Raw genomic sequence first — 14,029 nt, forward strand, 5'->3', positions numbered from 1 at the left:
TTTGTTTAGGTTTTATAGGCTTTTTGGTATATTTAGCCAAGCCCACTTCTAAATGACCCTGTTATAGCAACCCAAAGGTCAAAGTTCAACTTTTTTTTTTAATAATTATTGACCTAGAGAGTCCAGAGAATTGTCCTACACTGGTTTTGTTCCGATCGGGCGAAAAACCTAGGACTAGTTCGCAAAAGTAGGTTTTTCATATATTTTCGAATAATTAATGAACGATTTGATTGACAGCATTGGTTCTTGAGGCAAAGTTGTTCAGCATGAGGAGATCTATCAAATGATATGCATATTGTGTGGATCTGTAAAACACCACATGATTACCGAGCTGTAAAACTTGTTAGCGCCAACTTGTGGCCGATTTCTTTCAAAATTCTTACAGACCTTTAGGGCCATGAGTCAAACATGCCCACCAAGTTTCGTTCCGATCGGCCTCCGTTAACCTTGTCTAATAGGTGCTCAAACTTCATTGGCCGATGCCAGCCATGTTTTTTGAGATACGCCAATGTCCTCCAAGACCCTGCATACCAAATTTCAAGTCGATCGGACAAACGGTTGGGTAGTTACAGCTGTTTTCATGTTTTTTTTTTTAGTCTTATAGCGCCACCTAGTGTCCAGTCGGCACAATTTTTTTAACGTGACCAAAGATCTAGCCCGTACATGTGTACCGAGTTTCATGCAAATATCTAATTTCGTTCTCGAGTTATAGCCATTTTAGTAAAAGTGGCTCCGCCCTTATCGTACTTAGCGACCGTGAATCAAAATTTCAACTTTTTTTTTTTTATAATTATTGATATGCAGACTCCAGAGAACATTTCTGCACTGGTTTGGTTCTGATCGGGCGAAAAACCTAGGACTAGTTCGTAAAAAGTAGGTTTTGGACAAAATTCAAAATGGCGGAAGAATTTGCATACCAGAAATGAAATCGGAGATATATGTTTTGTCCGTCTTGAGCCAAGGATTCCAATAATATAAAACACTTGATTCTAGGACAAACGGTCTAAGAGTTATTAGCGATTTTCAACTTTTGGTCGCTGTAGCGCCACCTATTGGCCGATTGGGGTCATACTCTGTCAACCTCTCCTCAATTTCTGTCCTATCATCTGACAAAGTTTCAAGTCTCTAGCACTTACGGTTTGGGCTACACGATGCGTGTTACGGCAGAAGAAAAATAATAAAAATCTGAGCAATTACAATAGGGTTTCAGCACTTCGTGCTTGAACCCCTAATTAAAGCTGCTAGCAGCATTTATCGGGGTTCAAGCATTTAAGGCCGTTTGTCTTATTTATTAAGCATGTAACCACTTAATTCATAGAGGAACAGCTATGATATGCTAAAATAAACACACAGAAAGAAAAGGTTTAAACCAGAGGTCTTCAACCCTGCTACTGGGGACCCACTGTCCTGGAAATTTTATTTCCAACCTGCTTCAGCACACCTGCATCTGTAGTTTCAAGTCATCCAGAAGAGCATGATTAGCTGTGTCAGGTGTGGATGATTAGGGTTGGAGCTAAACTCTCCAGGATAGAGGGTCCCCAGGAGCAGGGTTGAAGACCTCTGGTTTAAACAATAATACTTGACACATACGAAGCATGCTTACACACAGACAGACACAAACACACAAACACACACACACACACGTCACAAACAAGATAAAGAAAAAGCACACATTACCCTTCTCTACTTTCAGTGTGAAGTTAGACCTTTAAACACTTTCTTTGAGCATAGGTCAATGCTAAGCACAGTTAGCCACTGCTAAGCTCTGTAAGCCACTGCTAACACACAACTAATGTTGCACAATGTCACAGGCAAACACACAAACCAACAACATTCAATCTGGAGCAGGGAAGAAGTTTGTCTTCTCCAGCAAGCTCTGTACTGCCCCAATATACTCCCAGTCTCAGGCATGCTAACACAAACGAGCTACAGGTGGTGGTGATTTGGCCTGAGATTTGGCCACATCATTTCAGGTTTCCTTTTAATTAATGTGGCACAACTGTTAAAAGTAATACTCTAATTGAAATGTAAGCGTTTTAACAAAAAAGTGTTAGTAAATGTTAAAATAATGATTTTTATTAAGTCTCAATATGAATTATAGAACAATATTAATGGGTAGTATGACAAAATTACTATTTTAGACAGCAGGTGGCAGCAGAGGACCTCTTATTGGCTCACTTTCATTTTAACAGTGTCTGTTTTGTCTAAGGTTTATTTTACATGTTAACTCCATTAATTAAATGTGCTTACGCACACATTTTGTTGCAGAAATGGATATTTGAAATAAATAATGAGGTAAGAAAATGGAGATCCTAGGTTTCACCTTCAAAATTCATAATTTTCAGGTCTCAATAAAAAAAAAAAAAGGTAAACCTTGACAAAATGTGATTTGTAATGTTATTATAAGGATTTATATAGTTTAAAGAGATTATAAATTACAAAACCTTGAATTATATTAGTGGCCTTCTGGTGGCATAAAATGACAGTGTCAGGTAATTTAATGTAGAAAACTATGGTTTTAAAAGTTTTTTTGACAGTTATAGCGCCACCTATTGCCCGATCTCCACCATTTTTTTTTTTTGGGTGTCCTCAGAGTGTGCCCATACATATGTGTGCCAATTTTGCTGAAAATATCTCATTTCGTTTTGAAGTTATAGACACTTATATATATGAGAGCATAAAAAATGACATATGAAAGACTTTGATTGGATTTTTTTGCCACTTCCTATCAAAATTTTGACATTTGGGCTTTAACATTTAGTAAACCAACTTAGGTTCCGTGTTTCCTATGGTGGTTTCGTCTCGATCGGAAAAACAGTTTCGAAGATATTCGTGAATGTTTTTTAAGAGCTAAATCACAATGTAGCACAAACCATAAGCCGAAACCTGGCATGTGTGGTATCGTTGGACTCGGCAAGAATTCAGGAGTCTAAAGACATAACTCCCATTAAAATAAGTTGATCACACCCTGAGTTATATATATTTTCATCCAAAAGCATTAAAACCACAAGTTTTTTAAAGTTTTCTAAAAGTTATAGCGCCACCTATAGTCCGATCTCCATAAAAATTGGTGTGCTTCTTTAGAGTCATATCCTGCATGTGCTCACCAAATTTCGTGAAGTTCTGCATTTTCGTTTAGGATTTATAGGCTGTTTGGTAAATTTGGCCACGCCCACTTTCTAAATTACCCTGTTATAGCGACCCAATGGGTAGAGTTATTTTTGATAATTATTGATCTAGAGAGTCAAGAGAATTGTCCTGCACTGGTTTTATTCCGATTGGGCAAAAAACCTAGGACTAGTTCGCAAAGTAGGTTTTTAAAATATTCACGAATAATTAATGAACAGTTTGATTGACAGCATCATTGGTTCTTGAGGCAAAATTATTCAGCATGAGGAGATCTATCAAATGATATGCATATTGTGTGGATTTATGAAACACCATGTGATTACTGAGTCGTGAAACTCGTTAACGCCAACTAGTGGCCGATTTCTTTCAAAATTCTTACAGACCTCCAGGCCCATGAGTCGATCATGCACACCGAGTTTGGTTCCGATCGGCCTCCGTTAACCTTGTCTAATAGGTGCTCAATTTCATTGGCCGATGGCGGCCATGTTTTTTGAGATACGCCAATGTCCTCATAGACTATCATGCCCCCTTGGACCAACACACTGCATGCCAAATTTTAAGTCAATCGGACTAACGGTTGCATAGTTATAGCTGTTTTCATGTTTTTTTTCGTGTTATAGCGCCACCTAGTGGCCAATCATCACAATTTTTTTTATCGTGACCAAAAATTTAGCCCGCACACAGGTGTACTGAGTTTGGTGCAATTATCTCGTTTCGTTCTCGAGTTATAGCCATTTTAGTAAAAGTGGCTCCGCCCACATCATACGTTTTGGCGTCCCTTCGCGACCGTGAATCAAAATTTCAATTTTTTTTTTATAATTATTGATATGCAGACTCCAGAGAACATTTCTGCACTGGTTTGGTTCAGATCGGTCTAGGAGTTATGAGCCGTTTCGCAAATTTGATCGCTGTAGCGCCACCAATTGGCCGATTTTGATGATTCCAGGTATCTGAGTAGCGAGCAAGACTACTACCATTTGACAAAGATTCAAGTCTCTAGGCCTTACGGTTTGGGCTGCCTGATCAGTTTTAGGGAAGAAGAAATAAAATAATAAAAAAATCTGAGCAATTACAATAGGTTTTCAGCACTTCGTGCTTGAACCCCTAATAATAATTAAAGCTGCAAGCAGCATTTACCGGGGTTCAAGCATTTAAGGCCTTTAAGCACATAAAAAGGTATTATATTTTATTTAGCAAGCATGTAAACACTTAGATCAAAGATGGAAAAGACCATTTACAGCAAATACAGGCAATTCAGTAAGAAAAAACATGTTTTTTAAAGGTTTATTGACCGTTATAGCGCCACCTATTGCCCGATCTCCACCATTTTTTTTGGGTGTCCTCAGAGTGTGTCCATACATATGTGTGCCAATTTCGGTGAAAATATCTCATTTCGTTTTGAAGTTAAAGATACTTATATATAAGAGAGCATAAAAAAATGACCTATGAAAGACTTTGGTTGGATTTTTTTTGCCACTTCCTATCAAAATTTTGACATTTGGGCTTTAACATATAGTAAACCAACTTAGGTTTTGTGATTCCTACGCTGGTTTCGTCTCGATTGGACTAATGGTTTCGAAGATATTTGCAAAAGTTTAAGCGCTAAATCACAACGTAGCACAAACCATAAGGCGAAACCTACCATGTTTGGCATCATTGGACTCGGCAAGGATTCAGGAGTCTAACGACGTGACTCCCGTGAAAATAAGTCGACCACATCCAAAGTTATATATAATGTCATCTAAAACCATTAAAACACATGTTTTTAAAAGTTTTTTCACAATTATAGCGCCACCTATAGTCTGATCTACACAAAAATTGGCGTGCTTCTTTAGAGTCATACCACACAGACACACATATTTTCTTGTAGATTCAGTATTTATTAAATACATGATGGGTAACAATGTGTTCTGTAAATCTCAGTATAACACCATTTTCAGGTTTCATTTTACTCATCATGTGGCACAACCTTCAAAACTAATACTCGAAAGGAGCTGAAGTGATGGATTTTACCAAAAAAGTGATAGTAAATGTTAAAATAGTGATTTTTATATAGTCTAAATATGAATTATAGAACATATTAGTGAGTATTATGACAAAATGACTTTTAAACAGCAGGTGTCAGCAGAGGACCACTTATTGGCTCACTTTCATTTTAAGTGTTCTGTGTTTCATTTTCCATGTTAACTCCATTAATTTAATATGCTTACACACAAATTTTGTTGCATATATGGATATTTCAGATCAATAATACGTAAGAAAATGCTTATTCCAGGTTTCCCCTTTAAATATCATAATTTTTAGGTCTAAATGTAATTGTAATGTTATATTATTGCAAAAACATACAACAGATAAACAAATGAAGTGGTAAACCTTGACAAAATGTGATTTGTAATGTTATTATAAGGATTTATATAGTTTAAAAGGGATTTTACATGACAACCTTGACAACTTGAACCGTTTTTGGAAAACACGCGAACAAATTTTAAGTAGCGCTTGCGAAAATAGACATAATGCTGTATCTCTGCAACGCTTTATCGTACTCAGACCAAACTTGGTACATGTCATCACAAGCATGACCTGAGGCATCATGCAGCGTTTTGGCGCAGCGCCACCTACTGGTCCGGAGATACGAAAAATGGCTATTTTTGCTTATAACTTATGATAGGTTTGTCCAAAAATCATAAATTTGGTCTCGATTTGGGGCATCATGCCGAGTCGAATGATAACCACTTTCCCATATCGGCCATTTTGGCCATTGGCCATTTTGAATTTTGTGCTAAAATGCTGTATTTTATGAACGCATTAGTGTATCGTTGCGAAACTCAGTATGGTTCATCAGCACAATGCCCTGAAGGAGCCTGAGAAGTTTCGGACCAGTGCCACCTAGTGGAGAATTTTTTTTTTCATATGCTTCTGAATCTGATGATCTGGTTGGCTTATTTTCATGTGAGTCACATACTTAGACTCCTGAATCCTTGCCGAGTCCAACGATACCAAACATGCTAGGTTTTGACTTACGGTTTTTGCGGCGTGGTGATTTAGCGCTTAAAAAACGATTGTGAATATCTTTGAAACCGTTAGTCCGATCGAGATGAAACCAGCGTAGGAAACACGGAACCTAAGCTGGTTAACTAAATGTTAAAGCCCAAATGTCAAAATTTTGATAGAAAGTGGCAAAAAAATCAGAACAAAGTCGTTCATGGGTCATTTTTTTATGATCTCTTACATGTAAATGTCTATAACTCCAAAACGAAATGAGATATTTGCCCCAAATTTGACACACACATGTATTTGACACACACACCCTGAGGACACATAAAAAAATTGGTTGGATTGTGCCTCTTGATCTGTGGCGCTATAATTGAACAAAACATGAAATTTCTATTAACTACAATAAAATATTATGATATAAAATGCCATATTATACGAATGCATTGATGTACCATTACTTCATGCTCTGAAGGTACGCAATAGGTTTTGAGATAGCGCCTCTTTGTGGTCAAATTTTATAATGAAATATTTAAAAAATGCTAATAGCTTTATAAAAATGTGGCCTATTGTAATGAGTCTGGTCTTATTAGATTCCATGGGTCATGCTGATAACATTGATGCCAATTTTGCCTTAGTCAGCATAACTAAGTCTCCACTACTTTGATTTTCTTTAAAATCACTCCTCCTAGACCATTGGTCCAATTTTCACCAAAATCGAATCGTATAGTCTTCAGACCATGCCGGCAAAAACTTATGGATTTCATGTTCATAGACATAACCATTTTCCTATACTGTAGCAACGAATTAGAGGCATGATGCTAAAATGGTTGTTGAGTCTGTATCTCTGCAATGCTTTGACATATTGACACCAAACTTTGCAAGTGTCATTGTCACCTCACTCTGACCATACCACATTAATTTGGTCACAGCGCCACCTATTGGTCGAAAGTGATGAACCAGTAAATCCTTACTTTTGACAGTATATATCATTTTTTAGCTCTTTTGCCTAAAATAGACTCTTTTGCCTAAAATCTTAATAGGTCTTTAATTGCTCACTGTTGCAGTTGGTCTGATGCTCACAGTCATGTTGGCTGGCTTCTTGTGCCGTTTTTGTGCTTGGCCCCGTAATTGCTGCTTGCAGCTATATTTTTATGTGTTGCTTTCTTTAACGTCCTTCCTTTTGGATATTTTGGTCATAGATCATTTCTAACATACTGTTTCAACATGTATATATTTCTCTTTGTTTCAGCTGAAAATGAAGACCAAAGGAAAGGGTTGTCAAAGTCTTGTTGAACCTGTCTTGTTTGTGGAGAGGGATGAATTTGGCCATCTTGTGCGTTTACGGAGAAGACAAAAAGCTGCAAATGCAAACGTTTCCAATGGTATGTCTGTGTTGGTCTTAACCCTTGATTGAACATTTCTGCAGTTATATTTTTTTCACAGCATTTGATGTTTCTTAAACTTTGTTTTACATACAAATGGCCCCATCAGTAAGAAGTAGTAATAATTCTTACAATTAGTCAGCAAATTCATATGATATTGTACAAGCGTACTTGTACAAAACTCATACAAAAATTGCCTTCCTCTCATTCTGTTAAACTTACACACAAAATACTTCCTTTCTCTGCCTATTTCTCTTCATCTTAGTCCTTTACTCCCTTCCTCACTCACTTACACATTCTTTTTTGCTCTGCTTTTAAGGTAGGAAGAGTTTGCATGATGGCTTTTTGTCAGACTGAATCTGATGAAAACAGATGAACTCAGGAGCGTTCACTGGGAACTCAGTCCTGCTAGAGTTCCCAGTGAAGTTGAGCTCGAAGCTGCTAGTGCTGAAACTTAAACAGCTACTGGTGAGGCTTGGCAAGTTCTTGCCATGATCAGCCCTACCCAGGTAAGATTTGTAGAAAATTGTAATCAATATTTATTCATCAGATCCTCTGACCTGAATCTTTTGGTGAATGAACTTAATTATAACTGTCTTAATGTATATGTTTAAAGAACAATAGTAATTAAATGTGGGATCAATAGACATTTTCTTGTTTTACAGCTGAAATGGAAGACCAAAAACGCAAAGAAAATCAGTCACAGCAAGCCAGGCATACCAGTCCTGTTGGGGATGAGGAATGAACATGGCCACCTTGTGCCTGAACAGAAAAGACAGAAAGATGAAAAGGTGCACATTTCCACTGGTATGTCTGTATTCAAGCAATGTAGTTATATGTAGTACAGCATTTGATATTGATCTCTCAAAAACTATTCATGTTAGCAGTTATTATTTTTCACATGTACATCTTTTTATCGCTCCTAGAATGATCAAATCAGCTGTGCCACCATCATCAGAATTTGGGCAGGAAATGAATGTTCTCATTTTCTACTTGTACAGAAAGACTATATCAAGAGGTAGAAGAGCTGTCAGCTGGCACTACAAACACTCAATGCTGAGGTCAGTCTTCACAGAAGTGGTCAGTTCGCATGGCCCAGACTGAAGAGAAGAGGGTCTGAGGCCAGAGATGATGGAGTCTTTGTTGACGGAGTATTCTGTGGCCACCAAGTGCAGCACTGCAGCCTGAAACCATCATCAGTTTTCCGATGTGAAGACTGCTTTCCCAACAGCTCTACTGTGACAACTCAGGTGTTATGGCCCATAAAAGTAAACATCACAACCTTGAGAACTGAGAGATAACCAATGGTAAGTCCAGCGCAATAATTATAAATAATAATATGATATATTGTTTATTGATTTACCACCTCCTAAATACATGTTTTCTTGTGCTAGGACTTCATCCCCTGCTTGAGAAAAAGCTACACTGCATCAGTGGTGCTGAAGAACTATTTGAGCTGCTTCAAGTTCACATCACTGAGGACCACACATGGCCCATCCACACCGATGCTGTGCTGAAAAAGGCTCAACAGTATCTTTTCTTCCTCAGACAGCTGAGGAAGTTCAGTGTGAGCCCCAAAACCCTCAAATCATTTTACACATGCACTGTGGAGAACATCCTGACTGGCTGCATCCCTGCCTGATATAGGAACAGCACCGCCCTAAACTGCAAAGCTCTTCAGAGAGCGTTACAAACTGCACAGAACATTGTTGGAGGTGAGCTTCCCTCCATCCAGGACATCTACAAAAGGTGGTGTGTGTGTGAGGAAAGCACAGAGGACCTTCAGAGACTCCAGCCACCCGAGCCATGGACTGCTCTCACCATTACTATCAGGCAGACGTTATCGCTGAACCCGCACCAGCAGACTGCGAGACAGGTTCTTTCCACAGGCATTCAGAATGCACTGAACTCATACCAGTAACACCACACACAGCACACCCCACACCACCAACCTCATATACACTGCACTCTATCAGTTACATCAGTTACACTGACTGGACTCTGACCAGTGGCATAGCGTCTGGGCATGTAGGAAACCCCCCATCGGCCCCAAATGTGTGCATGCCTTTTCAGCGCCCCTGTGAAGTTCACTTAATTTCTAGAATTTAGTTTCAATTTTACTTTAGCTGCTCGTTTAATCTGACTCCAATTTCAAATGATAATTACTCTTAGATGGTGTTTCCAATTAGAAATTAATCATTGGTTATGCATTAATTTAGATTTTTGATTAACTGCAACTTATTTAAGGCAGCGATAGTCAGAAATCGATATGGTCTTAATTGATGTGCCCTATGCTCCACCTATTAAGCCTCCTGTATGTCTATCCTGAACACAAATTTGCGGTAATACTTTCACTTTAATCTACTAGAAATAATGAATTAAGAATAATGCAGAATAAATCAAGAATAATATTTGTTTTTCAAGTAAAAATGTATCATACCAATTACATAGTTGGACAATTAGAAGCCAATTCAGAAATAATAAATGCATACTGTAGATGTGTGATGGCAAGGCGTTGTCCTATGCTATTTCTTTGAGATCTTCTCTCCCCATATGAGTTTTATAGCTTTATTGCGGGGTGCTTGTTCTCAGTTTTTGTCTTAGCAGGAAAATCAAGTCTTACAGGCATGCAAGGTATGCGCGTGCATATGGGCCCGGGCGGATTGGGGGCCCGCTATTATGGGCTTAACCCCAAAGTATACTTTCGTCATTAGGAGAATTCGCGGACGTCCGCACTCCCCGTCCACGTACTGCGGTCAAGCCTCAGTAGAATGCGCTGCTCCTCTCAGCCACCCACTGAACAGAGCAGACGCAGGTATATGAAGGTAAAATGATGCCATAAAGAATCGCATGCGCAAGTAATATTTGTGGAAGTGTAGGCTACACAAGATTGTAAGCGTAAATTAAATTTGCATGCGCAAGAGAAGATTTGTAAAGGTGTAAATCGCATTTCAAGCATAAGAAAAAATTATTTGCAGCATTTTACTGTTATTCGTAAATGCAATTCATGAATTGTGAAATTGTGAAAACTGTAGCTTTATGCTAAAGCAAAATAAATATGATCTGTATTCTTCTGACTACTGCAGTCAAGCCAGCCACGGTTTGAAAATACACGGTCAAGCCAGCGGCCAAAAAAAAAGTGTGAGCGCCTACTACTTTGAACACGGTAATTTCAGGAACAGCAGAGAGACAAGGGGCTTTCAGTATGCTTGAGTTGCCCAGATGTATCTTTCTTTCTTTCTTTTTCTTTCTTTCTTTCTTTCTTTCTGATATTTATCTTTCTTTTTTTCTTTTTTTCTTTCTTTTTGATATTTCTCTTTCTTTCTAATATTTTTCTTTCTATATATCGGTCTGTCTATCTTTTTTCAGTATGCATACCTCACATGAGTAGATTTTACTGCAGCATTTTGGAGATATATCACATTATTTGACTTCACAGGCCTATAAAGTCCTCATTTAAAATAAGTAGAAAAAAATAATGGTCAGTTTCTATAGGGGACGTCCCATACAGTATGCAGACTTTATATCAAACCATTTTACTGTAACATTTTGGAGATGTATGTCATTATTCTTCTTTATACACCTATAAACCTCATTTCTAATAAGTAGAAAAAATTAATGGTCAGTTTCTATAGGAGACGTCCCATACAGTATGCATACCTCCATATGAGTGGATTTTACTGCAGGGTTTTTTGAGATATCACATTATTTGACTTCGGAGGCCTATAAAGACCTCATTTCAAATAAGTGGAAAAAACTAATGGTCAGTTTCCATAGGGGACGTCCCATACAGTATGCATACCTCATATGAGTACATTTTACTGCAGCATTTTTGAGATATATCACATTATTTGACTTCGGAGGCCTATAAAGACCTCATTTCTAATAAGGTCAGTTTCTATAGGTGACATCCCATACTGTATGCATACCTCATATCAATCCTTTTTACTGCAGCATTTTGGAGATGTGTCACATTAATCGACTTCACAGGCATATAAAGACCTCATTTCTAATAAGTGGAAAACACTAAAGGTCAGTTTCTATAGGGGATGTCCCATACAGTATGCATACATCATATGAGTACATTTTACTGCAGCATTTTGGAGATATATATCATTATTCTTCTTTATACACCTAGAAAAACCTTATTTCTAATAAGTAGAAAAAACTAATGGTCAGTTTCTAAAGGGGACATCCCATATAGCATGCATACCTCATATGAGTGCATTTTACTGCAGCGTTTTTGAGATATATCACATTATTTGACTACGGAGGCCTATAAAGACATCATTTCTAATAAGTAGACAAAACCAGTGGTCTGATTCTATAGGGGACATCCCACACAGTATGCATACCTCATATCTAACCATTTTACTGCAGCATTTTGGAGATATGATACCAATCTTTCATTTGAAGGCCATGTTTCTAGCATCTGTAAAACCGCATTCTTCCATCTTAAAAATATATCTAAACTACGACATATGCCCTCAATGAAAAATGCAGAACAGTTAGTTCATGCGTTCATGATCTCAAGGCTAGATTACTGTAATGCTCTACTGGGTGGTTGTTCCGCTCTCCTGATAAATAAACTACAGCTTGTACAAAATGCAGCAGCTAGAGTTGTTACTAGAACTAGGAAGTATGACCATATTAGCCCAGTTCTGTCAACACTGCATTGGCTTCCTGTTAAACATTTGTATAGATTTTATAGACCGCTGATAATACCTAGAATATCAAAATCAACCGGTAGATCCTTCTCCTATTTGGCACCTAAACTCTGGAACAATCTTCCTAGCATTGTTTGGGAAGCAGACACACTCTGTCAGTTTAAATCTAGACTAAAAACGCATTTAGCCTCTTTAACCTGGCATACACACAACACATTATCAATTTATATTTTCAAATCCGTTAAAGGATTATTAGGCTGCATAAATTAGGTCAGCTGGAACCAGGAACACTTCCTATAACACCAGATGTACTTGTTACATCAGAAGATAAATGGCATCTACGCTAATATTAGTCTTTCTGTTTATCCCGAGGTTTGTCCAAAGTCAACTGGATCTGGGCCGTATCCAGGTGAGATCGAGGACCCGCGCCTTGACACGACCGCAACGCAGCCCTGAAGTATCAGCAGAGATTGAGTCAACTAGATCATCCATTGTGAAGGCCTCATCGTCCATACCGGTGTGATGAATACGATCCTCAACTGGATGGAATAAATACTTTGATTGTTGCGATCCTATCGGACTTATGATAGCTACCTGAATAGTAACAAAGCACTGTTCGCCAGAGGAGAACTGGCCCCCCGACTAAGCCTGGTTTCTCCCAAGGTTTTTTTCTCCATTTTAACACCTATTTGCCACCTGTTTGCCACCTGATGTCACCTGTTGGAGTTTGGGTTCCTTGCCGCTGTCGCCTTTGGCTTGCTTAGTTGGGGACACTTCACATTTGACTTGACATTTGATATTCAACAGTGCTTTGATCTGCCTGCATTGACACCATTCTTTAAGAGCTGCTGTGCAGCCAAAATTATATACCAGTTATCACTGTAAAGCTGCTTTGACACAATCTGCATTGTAAAAAGCGCTATATAAATAAAGGTGACTTGACTTGATATGCCACATTTTTTAACTTCAGAGGCCTATAAAGACCTCATTTCTAATAAGTAGAAAAAACTAAAGGTCAGTTTCTATAGGGGACGTCCCATACAGTATGCATACCTCATATCAAACCATTTTACTGCAGCATTTTTAACAAGTTAAATCTAGGCCAGTCACTCACTGTGAAACAGTTTCAGAGACTGTGTTAGGTCTGATGGCAGCTGCGTCCAACGTGATACCTTTTGGCCTGCTGTACATGAGACCTTTGCAGTGGTGGCTCAAAACCAAGGGGTTCTCCCCGAGGGGAAACCCATTTCGCATGATCAAGATCATGCGGCGATGCCTTTGTGCTTGTGTCATGGAAAAAAAAACCTTGGTTTCTTTCCCAAGGGCCGGTGTTGGGGGCTCCTTGTCATCGCGTAACGCTTACGACGGATGCATCTCTCTCCGGCTGGGGGGTGATCATGAGTGGTCGCTTGGCTCAGAGTCTGTGGAGGGGCCATCACCTTTCCTGGCACGTAAACAAAAACTAAAGGTCAGTTTCTAGAGGTGATGTCCCATACTGTATGCATACCTCATATCTATCCATTTTACTGCAGCATTTTGGAGATATGCCACATTATTTAACTTCAGAGGCCTATAAAGACCTCATTTCAAATAAGTAGACAAAACCAGTGATCTGATTCTATAGAGGACGTCCCATCTCTCTCAGTGCATCTCTCACCGGCTGGGGGGCGATCATGAGTGGTCGCTCGGCTCAGGGTCTGTGGAGGGGCCATCACCTTTCCTGGCACATAAACCAGTTGGAGATAATGGCTGTGTTCCTGGCACTCAAACACTTCCTCCCAGTTCTGAAGGGTCACCATGTGTTGGTCCACACGGACAACACAGTCTCGTACATCAATCATTAAGGGGGTCTGCATT

General features: G+C 38.8%; 1 protein-coding gene and 1 long non-coding RNA gene across 2 annotated transcripts in view; one reads left to right on the forward strand and one right to left on the reverse strand.

Moving 5' to 3' along the window:
- LOC127516283 (uncharacterized) overlaps positions 1 to 14,029 on the reverse strand; it is a 344,148-nt gene that overhangs the window by 29,783 nt on the left and 300,336 nt on the right. The gene's annotated exons all lie outside the window — the stretch shown is intronic.
- LOC127516292 (uncharacterized) lies at positions 6,957 to 13,119 on the forward strand. The gene is made up of 5 exons (XR_007930962.1): positions 6,957 to 7,505; positions 7,825 to 8,014; positions 8,171 to 8,312; positions 8,507 to 8,812; positions 8,900 to 13,119. It is a non-coding gene; the product is annotated as an uncharacterized LOC127516292 (long non-coding RNA).

The sequence above is a fragment of the Ctenopharyngodon idella genome, chromosome 7, assembly GCF_019924925.1.
Source record: "Ctenopharyngodon idella isolate HZGC_01 chromosome 7, HZGC01, whole genome shotgun sequence".
Lineage (NCBI taxonomy): Eukaryota > Metazoa > Chordata > Actinopteri > Cypriniformes > Xenocyprididae > Ctenopharyngodon > Ctenopharyngodon idella.